The sequence below is a fragment of the Anas platyrhynchos genome, chromosome 12 (genome assembly GCF_047663525.1).
Source record: "Anas platyrhynchos isolate ZD024472 breed Pekin duck chromosome 12, IASCAAS_PekinDuck_T2T, whole genome shotgun sequence".
Lineage (NCBI taxonomy): Eukaryota > Metazoa > Chordata > Aves > Anseriformes > Anatidae > Anas > Anas platyrhynchos.
The window spans coordinates 12,560,295-12,579,202 of record NC_092598.1 but is presented as its reverse complement, the minus strand read 5'-3'; the positions used below and the strand labels follow the sequence as shown (position 1 = coordinate 12,579,202).

The 18,908-nt window shown below is 49.3% G+C and overlaps 2 protein-coding genes across 4 annotated transcripts in view; both read right to left on the bottom strand.

Moving 5' to 3' along the window:
- Positions 1-2,268, bottom strand: part of HYDIN (HYDIN axonemal central pair apparatus protein) — a 113,335-nt gene extending 111,067 nt beyond the window's left edge. The window contains exon 1 of the mRNA XM_072043947.1: positions 1,756-2,268. The gene's annotated coding sequence lies outside the window, so the exon portion shown is untranslated. The remainder of the gene's footprint in view (positions 1-1,755) is intronic.
- Positions 2,269-3,626: 1,358 nt separating this feature from the next.
- Positions 3,627-18,908, bottom strand: part of CMTR2 (cap methyltransferase 2) — a 30,536-nt gene continuing 15,254 nt past the window's right edge. The window contains exons 3-7 of one of the 3 annotated variants that reach the window (XR_011812327.1): positions 8,635-18,515; positions 7,296-7,465; positions 6,123-6,192; positions 5,456-5,603; positions 3,627-4,047 (exon numbers count right to left, since the gene is read on the bottom strand). The gene's annotated coding sequence lies outside the window, so the exon portion shown is untranslated. Of the gene's footprint in view, positions 4,048-5,455; positions 5,604-5,643; positions 5,797-6,122; positions 6,193-6,939; positions 7,466-8,634; positions 18,516-18,908 lie in introns of those variants that run through there. The other 2 variants (XR_005268845.2, XR_011812328.1) reach the window with 2 other exon arrangements.

Genomic DNA, 18,908 nt, shown 5'->3' with positions numbered 1-18,908 from the left:
TGAGGGATCCGGCTTCGGTTGAATTGCCCAAAGTGCTCGAATCCTACCAACCTCCACCCAAATCAAGCTGTTTTAATCTCCGTCTTCAGAAACTTCTGTGAAATAAAGCTGTATATATTCATATACCCAGTTCTCGCAGTGCAGTTTTGATCTCTGGAAGAACATAAACATGAATTCAAGCACAAATTCACCTCAAAGACACCAAACTGGAGACAAGCAACCAACTAAAAGCAGAGGCAGGAGCAATTTCCTCAGTCCCCAAAGCCCACCTTGGCTGGCTCAAGCCTCAAATACTTTGGCTTCACAGAGCAATCCCCATCCTCGGACAGGGGACACAAGGCTCCTGAACCCACTCAGAGCAATCCACACCCTGCTGGGATCACGGTGACACCAAGCCTTTGTATTTTCCCCTAGATATACCTAGGAATTTCCTCTTAGAAAACCACCTACAGATTTAAAAATGCAAGGAAAGGGGTGACCACAAAACCCTCCGGTCTATGCCACCTGCTGCATTTTTCATCAAAATGCTTCAGAGCATTTTACAGGTTATGCTTGCTCTCTCATGCCCCATTTACAAAGAATTAAGGCCAGGACATCCCCCACAAGAACCAGGGATCCGGAGGCCCATAGGACTCACCTTGGTCTCATGGGGACCTCTGGGATCCAGGCTGGGCACCCCACTGCCCTCCACAGCTCATCCCCAGCCTGGCTGCGGGTCTGCACGCTCAGAGAGGGGCAGAAAGGGAAAAGTTTAGGATCCTTCACTTTTGGGGAGCAAAAAATCCCCAAATCCTGCTCTTCATCTGACTCCACGGGGGCAATCTGACCCCCAAAGTCAGCTTCCTGGCAGGGGAACAGATCCCACAGGAGGCAAACACAGCTGACAGCCCCACAGGCACCCATGTCCCCTCCTGATCCATGGGACTGCACAGGGTTGTGCTCCCCCCCCCCAGCCCACCAGTCCCCAGATCCCTGCACCAAAAGCCCCCCAGTTTCATCTAGGACAGGGGACGGGGACACGCAGCCATCATCACCCCGCTGTGGGGCCGCTCACAGCCCCCACAACCGCCCTCCTCTCTCCATGGACGCACTCACACACCAGTCCCCGCCACACAGCGCTGTGGCTGCCGGGCTGTTGTTGCCCTCCTCGTTCCCAAAGCAACAGGGCCGCCCCGCAGGCCTCACGTCACCACAGCGGCGGGGACATGGCAGCGAGGCCGCAGCTGCGGGACATGGTGGCGGGTGGGAGGCAGAAGAGCCACAGCTGGGTGTGGGGACGCTCGGCACCCACCCCGTGCACAGGCCCGATGCTCCTTCTCCTCCTGCTGTAACCCAGCCATGCTTCCCTGCTCTTATCCCCCTGGTATTTGTTAAGGAAACAGACACAAGGGACTGGTGGTGAGCAGCACCTTGTCTCAAATAACAAAGGCTCAGGGAACGCAGATAATAACCACAAAAAGCTCACAGTGAAGGTTCCCCCGGCACAGCCAGGTCCCTGTGTTTATCCTAAAACTGAGCGGTGATCGGGGAACTCACAGCAGACCCCAGGGCTTCTCCCAGGTCTGTCACCAGCCACCACACAGGGCTGATGAGGAAAGAGCCACGCACCAGATGGAAGTGCAGATAACAGAGAATGTTAAAATACCCTTAAAAAAAAAAAAATCAAACAGCTGCCAGCACTGCCCCCCAAAAGGCACTGTCTGTTCACAGAGGTGCCCCCTCCTGCGCCTTGTCACAGCCTGGTCCCCAGCTCACCTGCTCTGCCGGGCTCCTGCAGCACCCAGCCTGGCACAGCACAGCCCCGTCACCCCTGGGGAAGCAGCCCCACGTCTGGGAAGCTCTGTAATAAACCCTCTCCTCCCTTAAGGGCAGCCTCAGACAGATGTAGACTCATCACTGAACACAGCTTGTTCCATACTCTGTCACTGAGGAGCTCCAGGTGGCTCTGAGCTCCATCCCTGTGGTCCACTCAAACACGTTTCACCTGAGCGCCTCTGCTCAGGGCACTTGTGCAGGGTCAGATGCAGGGCTAAAGGGAGTTCACTGCTCCCCAAGTTTTCCTTCAACCCCTCATGTCCTTTTCAAGCCACAGATGCTCCTGCAGCTAAGGAAAGGACTGATTCAGTGGCTGACAGGACCACAGTGGAAAACTGAATTCATAAAACGGGAAGCGAGAGCATTCCCGGATTAGGTAACTAGAAATTAATTCCTCATTTGTAGTGAGCATCACCAGTATTTTGCCAGGAATCAGTCCCAGACGCCTCAAACTAAGCCTTGGGCAAATGCCACAGGACTGCAAAGTGCGAAATAATTATCTAAAAGAACATATCAGCTATTCATCTTCCCTAAACACTCAGGCAAAAAGGCTTCTGCCTAAGTAACTGGAACAGAGCAGGCCCACAGCCTTTAATGCGCTGCAGCTGGCAGCCTGTGCCTCATGTCCCCATGTCACAGCCCCCAGGTGGGGATTTCCCAGCCCACAGGTGTGCAGGGATCACAGCAGGGAGCTCGCAGGATTCCCTAACACAAAGGCACAGAGGCTTTATTTCTGAAGGCTGGTTTTTATTACAGATCACAAATCACCATTAGCAAGTATACTGTGATTATAAGGCAAATATACACGGTAGCTATTAAAAGAATAGCACTAATTAATAGTAGCAGCAGTTAGAAATAAAGGCAATTAGAGGTAGGACAAAATCAGTAATATAGCAGCAAATATAGGCTTGAACTTACAATACCAGTTTATCAATAATACTAGGGGAATGAAAAATACTTATGAATTAGTAAGTAAATCAGTAATACTTATAAGTTAAAATACTTATGAATTAATACTTATGGATTACTCAATTAATACCATAAAAGCAAATATATTTACAACAGCCTATACTCAACAGGACTATGCTTATAACAGGTTATACTTACCAATACTATGCTTATGACAGATCATGTACATACACAATCATAAAACCACCAGCACTAGATGCTTCAAAGCAATGCCATAAGGGGGGTCTAGGTCATATCAACCTAAAAGGGGTCTAAAACTGATCCCCAAGAGAACCACCACCCCAGGAAGAGGACCAAAGCAGCCTCGCTTCAAAGCATATCCACATCATGGTGTGTGGAGCATCAGAGTTAACCCAATGTTCCAGCAAAGCTGCAGCCTGATTGAGGAGGAAAACGAAAACAAGAGGAGCACAAACACCATGGGAAGTTTCTCTGAGAATCTCCACTTGGGGTAAAAATCGGACAATTTTACATCAGAGACCTAAGTGGGCATAGGACACCAACACCTATAGGTAACCAATAGGTGCTATTAACTTCAGCCAGCCTCCGGAGACACCTCATAGGTGACGGTGGTTTTAGTTTTCATTGCTTTTCTTTGAACAAAAATGTTTGTTTTGTTCTTTAACATTGGTATCTTCAGGACATCTTTGGTTCTCAGGTGCCCAACTACAACTTGAAGGATGCCAGCTGCACCCCTCAAGGATGCTCCTCTGGTCCCCAAGACAAGTTCCCAGGCTAGCAGATATTTTCTCCTATCAGTCTTCAGCAGCTATCTTATATCAGGACTTTCTCATCACAGTCAGGAGCAGTTGCAGAGGTAACCTGTCATTCTGGAAAATTATGGAACATATATATGCACATTGAGAATCAGGCATTCCTTAAAGTCTCTTCAAAGTATCAAGCAAAAGAGATTCAAATCCTTGCAATAAGTCACCCCTGGTACATAGGGCACCAAATCACCCTCTGGCCAGGCAGGCACCCTGTCCCAGTACTGCCTTCAGCAGGGGAACAACCTGAGCTCATCCTCCCACTGTGCTTTGACCCGAGAGTTGCCTTACCTATGTGCTGACTTCTCTTTCCTTCATGTTCCCTGCGCTGCTACGGAGATGAGCAAGTCATTAACAGGCAGAGGGAACGGCAGGGCTCTGAGGTCAGTGCCCAGATGTGACCTGTAGGTGTTTTCCTTCCATCAGCCAGAGAGCAGTGGGTGCAGGTCAGTTTGCTTACACCCACTTTACCCAGTGGACACCACAGTAAGGATGCCTGATAATTTCACCAAAAAAAAAAAAAAAAAAAGTTTAAGCTTTTTTTTTTTTCTTTCTAGACAAGTTCTTCTCAAATTAAACCAGAATTAAGAACACAGGAGAAGCCTGGGATAGGGGAGCTCAAACATGCTGGGGAGGGATAAACCACGCTAAGAGTTTCCTGTGTGCTGACTTCAACCCTAAAGCCTTCCTCTCCATGGCTCCTCTTCCCACATCCAGATTCTACCTTCCCAGGGCTGCAGGCAGCCACAGCAGGAGCAGAACCACCTTGGTACCAAGGCAGAGATGTGCAGAGACTCACCCAGCTGTGCGCCAGCCAGCCTGCTGGATGAAGAGCAGCAGGTGAGCATTTCCACAACATAACTTACCTCAATTCCAGATAAAACTCCATCTGCTACTGCCAAGACTGGACCTCAGACACGAGGCTGAACATATCCAAACCCATCTACTGTAGGACAACGATGCCAGGACACACAAGGACATTGTTTATCCCTGGGGAAATTCCAGATTACAGCACTTAAGAGGTCCCCATTTTGTAGGGGTGCACCAGGTTGGAGAAGCACAGCACCCAGGGGGCTCAGCCCTGCTCCTGGCTCGGGCACCTCTCTGGGCTGGGTAACCCTGGAGCCAGCCCAAAGAGGAGTCAAATCCCTTTGTCAAGACCTTAATCACTCAAAGCCCTCACAGGAAGCAGGTGAAAGCCAATGCAGTGAGAGGAGAGCTGCAGAGACCCTGGTGATGGAGCCAAAGGACTGCATGCTCCCTGTGCAAAGCACTGTTTTATTCAATTTTCTCAGCTTCTGCACACAAAACCCTTGGGGGGCTCCAACATTTTGCAAAACACATACGTTCTGCCAAAGCTGCTTAATTTCTGAGAACAGGGAAGGTAAACACTGCAGATTATTACTTTTTCTAGCTGGCAGGGACTTGGAGGGAAATGAATACATCACATTCTCAACAGACAGCACAGTGGACAGCAGGGAAGTGTCACTGCAGGTGCACACCATCAGCCAGGCTGTCCTCCGTTGGTGGCAGCTGAGTAGAGGAAAGCCACAGCCAGCTTCTCCTGTAGCTTCTTCACCATAACCGTGGTTCTACAGACAGCAGACAACCCTGCCAAGCTGCCTTTTTTAACCAGAAATGGACATCAAATCAATATTTGGGGGTACACACTTTGCTCGTACACACAGTGTGCACCCACAAGATGTAAATCCTCTCCCTGCTACCAGAGCTGGCTCACAGGAGAGCCTTGGTGGTGGTGAATCGAGACTGGAAGGATCTGGGTGGGCTCCTGCAAGAGGAGCAAGTGCCTCAGGAGTAAGTGCAGGCCAGGGATGGTGGAGATGTGCTGGTCAAGCAAGCTCTCCTTGCTTTGTTGGAGCATCATGACCAGGAAAGCATCATACCTAGCAGCAGGACTGAGCAGCACACCCACATCAGGACTGAAGCACACGAGACCGAGTCTGTTCCAGGATTCTTCCTCAGGACACGGCTTATCAGTTCCAGAAGAGGCTTGCAAGCTCATCACCAAATGAAGCAGCCATAGCAGGAGACCTGCATTCTCAAAGAGACCAGAAAGGGAAATTTATCCACAGATGCTCAGGACCATGAGCTCAGATGAAGTACAGGGTTCACATCACTGCCCCTAGAGGTGCAGATAACTCGGTCCGTGCAGGCAGCTGCTGAACAGGGCTGAAAATCCTTCCCTTGGCCCCTGGGAAATGCTGTTTACATCGCCCTTATCCTCCTGCAGAAACAAACAAGCACACAGCAGGGCAGGCACAATGCATTATTAACTTCTCCCTTGCTGCAGTGTTAGGAGGATGCAGAGTGCCATCAGCCCCTCCCAGAAGCCCTGCCACAGGCTCTGAGCTGAGAGGCCCAATGATACCAGCACTGCCTGCCATGTGAACACCAAAAACAGGGCCCCCAGGTGGGTTTGAACCAGGCACTCAGAAGTGTACCTCTCCTGGCATCATTACCGTGCTAACCCCATCAACCCCGCAGCATCTACAACAATGTTAGATGCCATCAAAGTGTTTCTTACTGAATAACAGCACTGAGGTCACTTACCCAACTGCAACTTCGTGACGTCCCAAATAATGCTCTTCAGTTCAAGCAGGATTCATATTTCTTTTCCCCTCTGAGAAAAAAGGAGAATAAAACTTGACTCCTTTTAGCCACATTCCCCCTGCCTTCCTCTGAGCAGTTCAATCCCACGTTGTACAAGAGAACATTGATTTTCTTGGTAGCACAGACCTCAGTGCACAGCCCTGGGTTTGCTTTTCTCCTGTTTTATTCCCATCACGGGAATCTATTGTTTCCTTACTTTTTGCTTACTTTCAGTCCCAGTTCCAAAACCTGAGCTCTCTTCTCCAAGACAACATGACAATATGTCAAATCCATACATTTTGGAGACCCTGACATTATCTGTGCAGCCATCAAATTGGAAAAAAAATAAATTGTTTTCTCTCCACAGCTCTTTCGAAGAGAGCAAAGACCGTGTCCCCCACAAATGTAATGCCTCCTAGGTGTTTTGTTTCTTTTTCTTCCCTTAATGCTATGGAACCACTTAATCCAGCCAGCTGTCGTGGTGGGTAAATGCACAAGAAAATATATAAGCCTCGAGAAGCTAATCACAGTTCAAGGGGAATCTCTGATATGGAGGGTAGCGAGGCAATAACTGAGGCTGTCATTCTCAGGAGACAAGGCCACAGGATGATAGGCAGATTTTGGATGGAGGCTTGACTCCAAGCACTCACATAACATCTCAGTCTAAAGAAAGGGGACAGGTGTCCAGGGAGCTATCACCTACACCATTACAGGGCTGTCCAATAATAGTGACAACCCCAGGAATGCCTTAATCCCAGCTGTCCTGGCCCCATGTTACCTCTGTGAGGCAAAGACCACCCGAAATCCTTGAAATACACGGGGAAAATATGCTGCACACCACACTGTAGTCTTCATTTCATGGTCTTTTGTGGCTACCAGGGCAGAGCAGGGGTCAGTCTCAGCTCCTTAAACAGGAATGGGGCAGGAGGAGATTTGGCCAGACCAGGCAGCAACTCCACAGGGAAACCGGCCTCCAGGAGCTCGAGTACTGCTTGGCATCACACATGGTAACACCTGAGCACCCATGGCCCAGCAGGATGCTCCTATGGTCAGCTCCAGGGCTCACAGCTCAATGCCAGAGGCAGTCCTTCCTCCCTGCAGCTCCTCCAGGCTGAGGAAAAAACCCTCACTTGCCTATCCTACAACAGCTTGTGGTTTCCAGCATCACTTGGCAGCTTCATTTGTGTTAGGACCGGCCCAGAGTCCATGCAATAGGCCTCCTTGGCTCTCAGCAAGTACACCATCCACAGGTCCAGTTCCTCTCCTGCAGCGCATTTTCAAACACCAACATCTGGTTCTGTTACCTGAAGCAAGGGAGAGAAAGATGAAAAATATACGGTTGTAAGCAGGACACAGAGAAAGGACAAACCCAGCCTGCGACACGTTTCAGCCTGAGCCCACAGGAGCACCTGGCAGCGTTACAGCAGCTACGAAGCACCACGAGGAGCTCAGAAGCAGCGATGTGCAAGGAGCAGCCTGTTTTATTAATCACTTGTGAAGCGCTGAAGGAAAGAGCTGGTTGCAAGCACCGCGTCGACCACGAGCTGCCAGCTCTGCTGCCAAGTTACAAAGCAAAGCAAGCACCAAGGAAAACAAACAAAAAGCTAAGCATGGCTTCATTTGCTCCAGGCAGTTGCCTTCGCAGGCTGGATACGTTAGCCACCTTCAGACTGCCACAGGAGCAGAGTTTGAACTCGAGCAAAACCCCAAAGCAGTTGCTCTTTTGCCTAAAAAGGGACACTGGAGGGTCTTTTGCTCAAATATTTGACTGTATTTGTATCTGGATGCCTTTAGCCAAAAGAGCTGGGAGCTTTTGGTAAAAAGCAGCTACAGGGAGGCTGTCCTGGGCTGGATCCAAAGCACTGTTTGGGCACCTAGTACATCCCTAAAAAGTGGATATTTGGGGGTACTATCGGACTCTATGGCTTTTATGTGAGCAATGTCCCCGCACTGACTCCCAGCACATCACATTTTGGCAGCAGGAGTGGAGGGGAAACTTTCTATTCTCCACGGACTGGTCCAGCTGAGTTGTTTAACAGGCTCCTTAGGTTCTCCTTCAAATCCCTTCCATCCTTCACACATCACAAGAACAGCCATAAAGACACAGCCAGCAACCAAAACAGCCCCCAACACCTGCTGCAGGTTGTCCTTGAGAGAAACCTTCCCACCTATAAAAGGCCAGCTTTGTAATAAACATACGGCCCCAAAAGCAGAGGGGAAAACCTCAACACAGAGCAGGTCGGAGCCTGTCATGGCACTAAAGGCTGGTCAGAAAGCTGGAGGGGTCTGCCCAGGGGGCACCAAAGGCCTGAAAGAATGAAGCTGCCAAGCCACAGATAACACTAGTTAAAGCTGACAGGGTTATAGATGACAAGACAGTAGCCAGGAAAAAAATAGAAGTGAAAAAACTGGCAAAATAGTCAAAGCCAGGTTTGCAGCTCTGCAAGGCAGAGCTCAGCACTGCAGGCCTCACCTGATGCAGAGCTGGCAGCCCCACCACACAGCTTCGGTTTCCCGTTACTGGGTCTGTTCTAGGAGCAGCTCAAGAGGGTGCAGGTTTGATTTGAGCAGCCTCTCACCGCCAAAGATGAAAGCAAGGACCTAAGTGCCCCATTTGTGACTTCCTCTCACATTGAGAAGTCCTCTCAGTGCACTCCGGCACCTGATCTCATTACGAGGGAAAAGAGGGAACAGATGGGAACATAAAAAGGAGCTGTCAGCCATCAAGCACTGACCCCATCCCTCTTCCCGCTGCAGTGGGAGAATGACTGGCTGCTCTTGGAAGGACAACAAGGCCAGCAGGAGGACTTCAGGTGGGCAATAAACAGCAGCAGCAAATTAAGTCTTGGTAAACAAGAGATCCTCTTGTCAGGAGGAAATTCATCAGGACAGATGCACGAGGACTGTACGGCCAGGAATGCTCCTGTCCCTGCGAGAAGGGGTGAGCTGAAGCCTTCCCAAGTTGTACGTGGCTTGGAAATTTGGTGTTTCTGGGCATCCTGAGTCACACTTAAAAATGCCACCACTCACCTAGGACAGAGGTGAAAAAAGGAACCTGTTAGCAGGTTCTACCAGATCAGTGTTAAACATCCCTAAGATGGGCTTAACAACAATTAGTTTAATTACAATTAATCACAATCATTCCCCCGTAGCAGGGAGAAGCCAAAACAAGCAGCCCAAACAACTCCTCCTCACCCAGGGGCCTTCACTTCCACCAGACCAACCCAAGGACTTCATCCCTAACTCCCACAGCAGGAAAAAATATCCATTTCCATACCCAATCTACAACCTTTTCCTCTTTCCTGCAGATAGAAAAAAATAAAAATAAAAATCTCTCCCATGCCAAAAGCAGCATGACCAAAGACAGACCAAGGATGACAGCGGGTGTGAGACTTGCACTGATCTCATTACAGGGACCAGGCAACCTGACTGATCTCCCTGGGACTCGATTTTTCCCTGTAAGCCAAGTCCTGCAGTACTTAGTTATTTAAGAAAAGGCAAAGGGCTCACAAACAGCTCATCCACATTTCTGTGAATGCCGCAGTGCTCATCTAGCTTCTCCTTTTGTCAGGCCTGAGCAGCTCAGTGTCTTCCGTAACAAAGAGAATAAGCTTTCTTCGTACAAAAGGCCTTTCACCAGGCTGACTGGATTGGAGCCCAAAGTATGGGACACCTTATCTAACCCGCATCCTTCAAGCCTGCTGGCTATATCAGCGCATTAAAACATGTGCTTGCTGCAGTCCTTAGAGGAAAAAAAAATCGGCTTTTTAGACAGAACTGAGATGCCCATCATAATGTGCAAGAAAATTAAGGTCCGCGTTTTAGGTATCGGCATTAATTGCCCACGAGCAGGTTCCTGTCCTGCAGAGGACACAAGGTGTCACACTCCACCTCTGCTGTGGGGTGAGATGCCCAGCACGTCTGCAAGCAGGGGCAGCTGCCTGCCCCCATCACCAACCCACAGACCTTGCAGAAAAGGGCGAAGGAAGGGCACCGAGTGTCCAGCTGGTGTCTTCAGCCCAAAACAGCACCCTCCACCTCAAAAGAAAAAAAAAAAAAAAAAAAGCAGGGCAAATTAAAATTATACCAAGCACCAAGACCTTCTTGAAGCATCCATCAGCTGAACTTAGTGAGAAATAAAGGTCTACGGTTTTCCTTTAGCACAGCCCCAAGGCAGATGTCTTCTTTTAACCCTGCCCAGCTGCTGCTCCCCCTTTCTGAATTGAGAGCTGGATGCTAAGATCTCACAGCCACAACTTGTGGGGCTGAGCACAGATGGGTGACTTAGCTTTAGTTCTATGACTAGGAGACAAACACTCCCAAGTCTGTTTGGAAGTGTTTTGTTTTGTTTTTGTTTTGTCCTTCCCCAATCCTGAACCCAAGGGAGGGCCCTGGAGCAGCCCCTCCAGGCTTTCCAGCTTGCTGGGCTGCATCTCTTCACAAGCCACAGAAGGGCTGCCCTTTTTCTCCTGTCTCGCTAGCAAAGCGAGCTGAAAGGCAGTCAGGGACAGGCAATCAGTCGGGAAGGCAGCATCCCTCTCCCTCCCGACGAGCAGACAAATGGGCAGGCATTTGCAGAGAGCTCTGAAGGCACATCACCCTGTAGAGGTGCCCGTCATTAGTCCTGCTATTCCTGGCTCACAACAAAGCTTGTTTGTTTTCGGCGAAAGCTATGAGAGAATAAAACACTCGCACACATCCTGTCTCCCTGGGAACTAATCCCGCACTTCTCCTCCTGGATTTAACCGTCCGTTTGAGCCCACGGCAAAATTTCAGACACCTGGCATGAAATGCAAACAAGGGTCAGATATCAAGTGCCATCTCTGAGGATGTATTCCCAAAGGAAGCTCTGTTCATGACGGTGATAATTCAGGTAAGCCTGAAACAGCTGCTCTTTGGAAGAAGCAACACAAGGAACTGACCCCCAGCACACCCCTCCCAAAGCCCTGCTCAGCACCCCAGCAGGGCAGGGGCTGCTGCCAGTGTGGGCTCCCCGCCTTCCCAAATTCCCCCAAGTCTTCAGTACGAGTCCATCTGGCCACTTCAGAGCAGCAGCAGCCGTCTTTCCAGTAAAACGAATTCATCTCGAAGAGAAGAGGCAGCTGGCAGCTGCTCCCAAAGCAGATCTTCCAGCAGACAAGAACACCACTGCACTTCCAGATGTTCTGTAATGCTCGTTTCTCTTCCTTTCCCTCGCTCCTCACATAGCAGAGCGCATGATCATCAGTTGGATCAGGTAAAACCATGGAAAAATTTAGGAGGAAGAGACTTTTGGATGTCTCTGGTGCAATCCCCTGCTCACAAGAGGGCCAATGTTCAAAGATAAATCAGATTGCACATGGATGGATCCAGCAGTGTTTAATATCTCCCAGCCTGGAGATTCCCCACCTTCCAGGCCCCATAAGCCCGTATTTGCCTTCAAAGTTTCCAGACACAAGTTTGTCATTGGCTGTGACAAGAGATGTTCTGCACTGTGATCCCGCAGCCCTTGCTCTGGGAGCCGACCTCAGCACACACCTTCAAAGTCCTTGGGTGACCGAAGAGAAGAAAGTCTCCTGTTTGGGTTGCTTTTTGTTGTGAAGCAGCCATCTGTTGAACCATCAGCCGAGATAAAAACGCCAGCTGCTTCCTACCAAAGAGGGAGGCCCGTGTGTAGCTGAAAGGCACTGAGGTTATCTGCCTTGTGCATATGAGCGCCAGAGAATGTGCAATGGACCAGTAACCCCACGGAAACAGGGAAGCAGCTTTTTGGGAGGCTGGGTCTGGAACAAAGGCTGATTCTCACTCCAGGTACAGTACACATACCACTGTCCACACCACTGTCCACACCAGTGGCTCTGTGCTCCCTGGTGTGGGGAGGCAGATGCTGCTGGTCTAGATATCCCTGTGGCAAGTACTGTACACGGGGAGCAAGAATGATATCAAAAATCTGAGCCCTGATAGCAAGGATTTTTCAAAGCATCCTCAATTCAGCCTTGTCACTACTGCAAGGTAAATAGGCACCACTCGCTTTAAGCATGGTTGACTGCAATAAATTGGTGCAGACTTGTAACCGCTCCTAGTAGATATGTTATAGTGAAGTGTGAACGTCTGTGCTAGGACATTTTTAGTAAGAAATATGAAGATACAGATTTCCAGACTTCTCCTGGTGAGAGGAGGAAGGCTCAGCATGTCAGTGATTCAACCCGAACTGGCTCTTGTAACAAAGTCAGGAAGAAAAGTGTGACTTGTTTTTTGGTATGTTGAGTTTCCTCCTTTTTCTCTTTCCTGGAAGAAATAAATGTGATCCTCAGGGCAATAGCACCTAAAGGACAAACACAAGTCTCAGTCACGGTTACCTACGTTGTAGGAATTTTAAGTTCTGGTCTCAAGAAGTATGCCCTTTTGGAACCACCCAGAGCTCCTCGCAGTGGCAGCAGGGGGTTAACAACAGCACTGGCTTCTGCACCATCATCTCCTGGTCTATCAGCTGCACACAAACACAGCAAGGCACGGATCGGCATCCAGAAAGACAGTTGCTGGTACAAAACAGAGGGTTTCAGCCAAGACACAGAGGCCAGAGTACCAGACAACCCGATGGAGCATATGGTCAATGGGCTGCTGAAATGGAAAGAAGGGAAAGGGTTCCTGTAGTGCCCAAGCCACACAGAGGAGGAAAAGCAGAAAGCAAGTAACATTCCTGAGCCAGGCCAGCTCACGGGCTCCGAGAAGCAGAGCCACAGCACAGCCTGAGTGCCAAGATTTGCTCAGCTAACATATGCCGAAACCCTCAATAAAATAGTAGCTCTATTTTCCATTGAATGAGTAATCTTTTCTATCAGGATGCAATCAGGAGCCCAACTCTGATTTGGCAGGGACAGCCTTTGCTCTGATTAGGAACCTGGAGATCTCAGCTCAGCCACTCAGAAGATTCTTGCTTGCAGGGAGCTTGCTTGCAGGCATCCACTGCCCAGCCAAGGCAAAGCCAGAGCTGCTGCCTGCCTGTTCGTACAGCCAGGGGTCTAACTGTTAAGGCTGCCTGGTATCTTGATAGGTATCTTGATAGAATATGGCTTGCTAGAGGGGTTTGTCTCCTACGGATCTACAGTTGAGGATGTCCTCAGCCACCAAGCCTTGGCAAAGCAAAGCTGTACCCTCCTGAGATGAGAGATGGGATCTGTGAAAGCCGCTGTCTGAAGTCCAGGACTGAAAGGCAGAGGTCTCAGGTCTCCATCAAGAGAAGCTACTTGAGAGTGCCTCCTGCCTTCTGGTGGGTAAAGCAATAACTCTGTCCCAGCCTGAAGTCTCTGTGGTGAATACCAAACAAGCCTCAGGTGTCTCCAGGTGAGGCGCGGGGCTGGCTGAGTTATTCACAGCGAGGGAGTTCGCTAAATGCAGGCCAACTCCTTTGTCTGTTCAACCTAGAGCACTACGAAATCCCCATATATTGATTCCTATGGACAAATGTATTTTAACCCTTAAGAGCTCAGATCTTAAAAAGCTGGTCAAGAAAGCTCAATTCTGAGGCCTGCTATCCCCCTCCCGAAGGACACGTCCAAAGACAACTGGACTAAAGAAATATTCCTTCAAGTAGCTACACAGTAAAGCCTCTATTTTTCTCCTGGTCTTTGTCACTCGAGCTGTCCATCAGCCCCTGGCCAGACAAGCACATGTCCTAATTAAACGCAACTGTAAATGCCCAAAGCAACAAGAGCCCAGCTTCACTGGTGGCATTTGGCAAGTGACAAAATGCAGAAGCTTTTGCTAACCGTTCCTTGAAGGGAAAACAAAAGTTTAGAGGCACCGCTGCTGGAAGGCCAGAAGGAGAGCGTTAAGTACTGCCAATTGGCAGATTTAAGCATTGTCTGGGAAACGTCAAGTGCTGTCAGGCTCTAACACAGCTATGCAGCGAAGCCCGAAGCAAGGGACTCCTGTGGGCTCACCTCTGAGGAAGGAGACTGATGGGCCCTCAGCCCTGCCAGCAGAAAGCAGCTTGTTAGCAGCTGGCCCTCAAAAAGAGAGGTCAGCCCACCACAAGGACCAGCATCTCCCTCCCCTACCTGCTGCTGCCTTTGCAGCCTGGCCCTGATGGCAAAAATCCTCCCAACTCATCCAGTCCGTGCTCCAAACCCTGTGCTTCTGGGGCCTGCACCCAGCCCACGTCAGGGAAAGAGACTGACAAAACACTAATTAATTCTACTAGGGCTTAAGACTTCATTCTCCCACCTCAGAGCAAAGGGAACGAAAGGAGATTTTGTTGTTCAGTGGTTCCAAAACAAGTGAAGAAACAAGCCTGACCACGGCAGCAGCAAGACAGCTGTCACTGGAGCAGAGATCTTCAAAGCCCTAAAATACCCTTCCCTCTGGCCTCCAGCTGCGTGGGATCGCTTTATACCACCTTACACAAAGCCCCAAATACTTCCCACAAGCTACCAAAGAAACGGCACTGAGGTTGCCCACAGGTTTAGGCAAACTACCAAACACCCCATTTGTCTTCAACAAAAACCACCAGGTGTGGCTGAGCCCTAGCAATAGGATTGGGGTCTGAATTACTGATGTACGTGGCTTCAGCAGGGTCAGTGCTGGACCCCAAAGCCTTCCTTTCTCATTAGCCCAGCCCCTGCTGCCTGACCACCTCGATGGCCACAACAGCCAGCTGGCCTGCAGGAACCAAACAGCTCCAGATTCGGGCCAGGGCACCCAGCAGAGCCAGGGGAGGACAGGCAGCTGTGAAATGGTTCCACCAAGCCAGGACATTGCCACGGGCTGACACCAACAAGACCTGAGCGTCTCCATCCCTTCTGGAGGGGCATCCCCCTCTGGCACTGCCTAATATCTGTTTCCTCTGTCCTCACGTGGTACTTCAACGCCAAAGCCATCGATGCTTTTACACCACCTGAGATACTCGGTTAAGACCACAGCTGTCCTCTGAGGGGAATGAAGAGGGAAGGGGAAGCGTGGGACAATATAAATTGCAAAGGAAATGAAGAATCGAAGCTTCCTGAAACCAATCCATGATCCAGACATTTTGTATCTGTACAGATGCTACCGTACTCGGAACGGCGGAGCATTAAACCCCATTTCACAGGGAGAACAGAAGAGCTTTGGAGCTGAGCACAAAGTACAGTGCTGCAAACTCTTTGAAAGCCAGCGGAGCACACCTCCTCCCGGGGGTGGCCAGCTCCGTAATTGCCACATTGCTTCACAGTAATGATAGGGGGAGAGAGTCAGGACAGCTGCAAAAAGTAAATGAGACACTTCTCAGAGGGGAAAAAGGAAAGAAAATAACCAAGGTCTTTTTACCCAACTGTTTGAGACAAGAGCCATCAAAACATGAGAGTCGGTGATGGACGGCTGGGGAGAGCAGTCAGGATTTGAGAGCCCAGACTGCGTGAAGTCAGAATGAAAATTAACATTCATTTAAAAAATTACTTGGTATTTTGTTTGCCCTAAAGGAAACCGCATGTAACAAGGCAAACATCCCATTTTGCTGCCCAGAGGTAAAGGATACGGAGACTGTCACAGCTGATGGCAGGGTGAGGAAGGGACACAATCGTTTTCCATCCAGTGAACCTGGAAAAAAGAAGAACGCTCACCTGATCCAACAGGCTCACTGCTCCTGGCTCTGACAGGTGTTAGAGCAGGCTGTGCAGCTCATGGCCACGTACAGTAGGATGGGCAATTGCTCATGGTCCTGTTGGAGAGCCACAGCAGGAGCTAAATCCAAAGCTCAGCCACTCCGACCTTTCTCCTCTGCTCTGGTTTCGGGGTCACTTACGTTTTGAAAATAACTCCACACAACTCACCTTTTGTGCATTGATCCCATATCCATCAGTTTGACCCCTTAAAGGGTAGCGGGAGACAGAACAAGTCATTTCCCCTACACGGGGAACATTTGCTCAGCCCCCAGCCCTGGAAGGAAGTTACCCTTTGGTGCAGAGGCAGAGTTTAGGGTGGTTCTGCTAGCAGAGAGCTTGGCCCCAATCCCTCTTCTTGCTCCTGCCTTCTGACAGGCATCTCGCTGCTGTGCTGGGATGAAAAGAGGGCATGCACACAGCTGAGGAGAGCCAGGTTCCCAGCCCGCCTCCTGCCTTCCAGGACAGACCTAACACCCAGAAAAATGAGATCTGGGAGTCAGGCGTAACATCTCATTTGTTCCCTACAGCTGCCCCTGTTCTTTCCCCCGTATCATTATGGCCACAACACATGGCAATTACGGTCCCCCCTGCGGGCTCATTCTCCATGAGGTTTTCAAGTGCAGCTCTGAAGCAGAGCTCCATCTAAACGGAGCTGAGAGATGCATCTTAAAGCTTGGTGGGAAGCTGGCAAGTCCAGTCCTTGACAAAACCTTCAGTCAGTCTTCTTCCACAGGCCAGCATGGTCTTTCATGCCCTCTGCCCTGTGCTCTCACACTTCCCTTTGCCACACCAAATTCCTGTACAATTTACTGTTAATGAATAAAAAATGCTCCAGACTGCACTGAACAGGGAGCCACGAGCTCTTTCTCTAGGCACAACCTCATCCTACCTGCCATAGCCCCTCACTCAGTCCACTGAGCCTGAACACATTTTCATTGTGCTTGAGTACCAAACTCAAAGGACCTCAGGATCCTTAGCCACTCAAATTTCTGCTTTTATGCCTAGACTGTCCTCCTTACCCCACACCCTTCCTGAAGCCAGCTGCGCCCTGACAGTCCAGAACTAGATGTCTGTACCACGCCAGCACAGTCGGTGTCCAATCCCCAACTCATACTTCCAGCGCCTAGAAGTTAACTGTCAGTTTTTAAATAAGCAAAAATCTCCCATTTCTTAGCAAGAAAGGGTGTGATTTTATACAACAGCTTTCCAGCCAGCTCATTACAGCAGATCAGGGACCTGCACTTCACCTGGATCCTAGTGCTTGTGGCCAAATCATGCTGGGAACAGATTTCCTGGGTCAAAAAATCAATGTCCTGCCTTTTTTTTTTTTTTTTTTTTCTTTTTGCATTGCTGACTAGGTGTTCTAGCTGTCAGTGTAATAGTACCTTGTGCAAGGACTGCGTGGCTAAAACTGATCCCAGGTTTATGATGCAAGATGTCCCACTCAGGTGCACAAACAGGTAAGTGGTAGAGGGTATCACTGATTTCCTGAGCTGATTGCACTGGAAACTCAGTCGGGTACAAGACCCTGCAACAGCAACTATAACAGCATAACAGAAACATCCCTGCCTCAGAATAAGCAGGAACTACATTATCAAGACAACCTTGGATGCAGACATCTAGTTTTTGCCATAAACTACTTAATTGAGTGGCAATAACACCAAGTGGACCAACTCTTGTCACAAGGCCAGGACTAGAAAGGAGCACCCCAGGAATAGAGACTGAGCTTGGCTACAGGGGGTCCTGAGGGAATTAGAGTCAGAAGCAGAACTCTTCCTCCATTTAGTTTCCGGAAATCCTCAACAGCAAAGAATTATTTTAACTGCTTTTCTACATGGTAGCTTCTGCAGTTTGGGGCAATGCTGTAGTGCATTTGTAGTAAATAGCTTTGCAGTATTTTCATGGACTCGTTGCTGTTCAAGCATTTTTAATTCATTTAACTCTAACAGTGGCTCTGGAAAAAAAAAAGTCAAATAACAGTTTCAGGCATATCCCATTACCTGCTGTTCTGGTTTCAGTTAGGACAGAGTTAATTTTCCTCCTACTAGCTATGTTTTGGATTAGGATGAGATTACAACAATTAAAAACATCGGTGTGTTATCAGCACTCTTCTCATCCAAACCATAGCACCCTACCAGCTACTAGGAGGAAAATTAACTCTGTCCTAACTGAAACCAGGACACCTGCCGAGGATGTGATCTTGAAAGCGTGACTGTGATTAATTCGATTTTTCTGAATAGGAATCACTGGGACAGAGAGGAATGTGCCCAGACTTCAAAAATGCACACAGTCTAAACACACAGGGACAGCGTACATGACCTGGAGGATGAAGAGCCAGAAGCAGGACCACTGGAGCTGCAGGCTGCCAGTTCAACATCTGGTAATGACAGAAGTAATGGAGATGGACTGCTTTTCAGATACCAAGAAATGACTGCTTCCTCGCCTGAGGTTTAGAGCTGAAGATCCCTTTATAACACAAAATCAAGCTTCGTGGTGTCTGGGCAACTCTGCCTGATCCATCTTGGAAGAGAGATCGCTGTTCTGAAAGATCTCAGCTGCTTCACCTGCGAGGCTGAGCACCCGACAAATCCTTCACCACTGCCTCCTCTGATTCATTACGTTCTCACCCTCACCTTCAAGATGCCTGCTGCTCAAGGTCAATTAAGGATGAAGGATGGAAAACAGGACAATGACAGCAGGAACCAGAGCAGGGCATCAAATAACTGGCAGCAGAGCCCTAAAAGGAAGCAACAGATAGCGAGGCATTACTGTAACAATGCAAGCACAACACATTTGAGCATTCTCTACATTATAGATGCTTACAAGGCTGGGTGCAAGGAATCCAGACACGCTACTCTAAACAGAAATGCAGAGCAAGACAGGCAGTCTTCTCTTCGGAGAGCTTGCCATAAGCATTAGTAGTGCCTGGGCTATCGCCTTCCCTACCTAGGGCAGCTCCTTCCCATCCCCTGTCTGGTGCACGAAGCACAAAACCCTGCTCTGGATCAACCTTTCCTTCTCGTCTGCCTCTGTCACGGCCATTCCCAGGTTGGACTCTGCTGCTTTCCAGTTTTAGCTTGGTTTAGAAGTTGTTTTTTTCCCCCACTTTTTTGTGCGCTTGCTTTTTTTG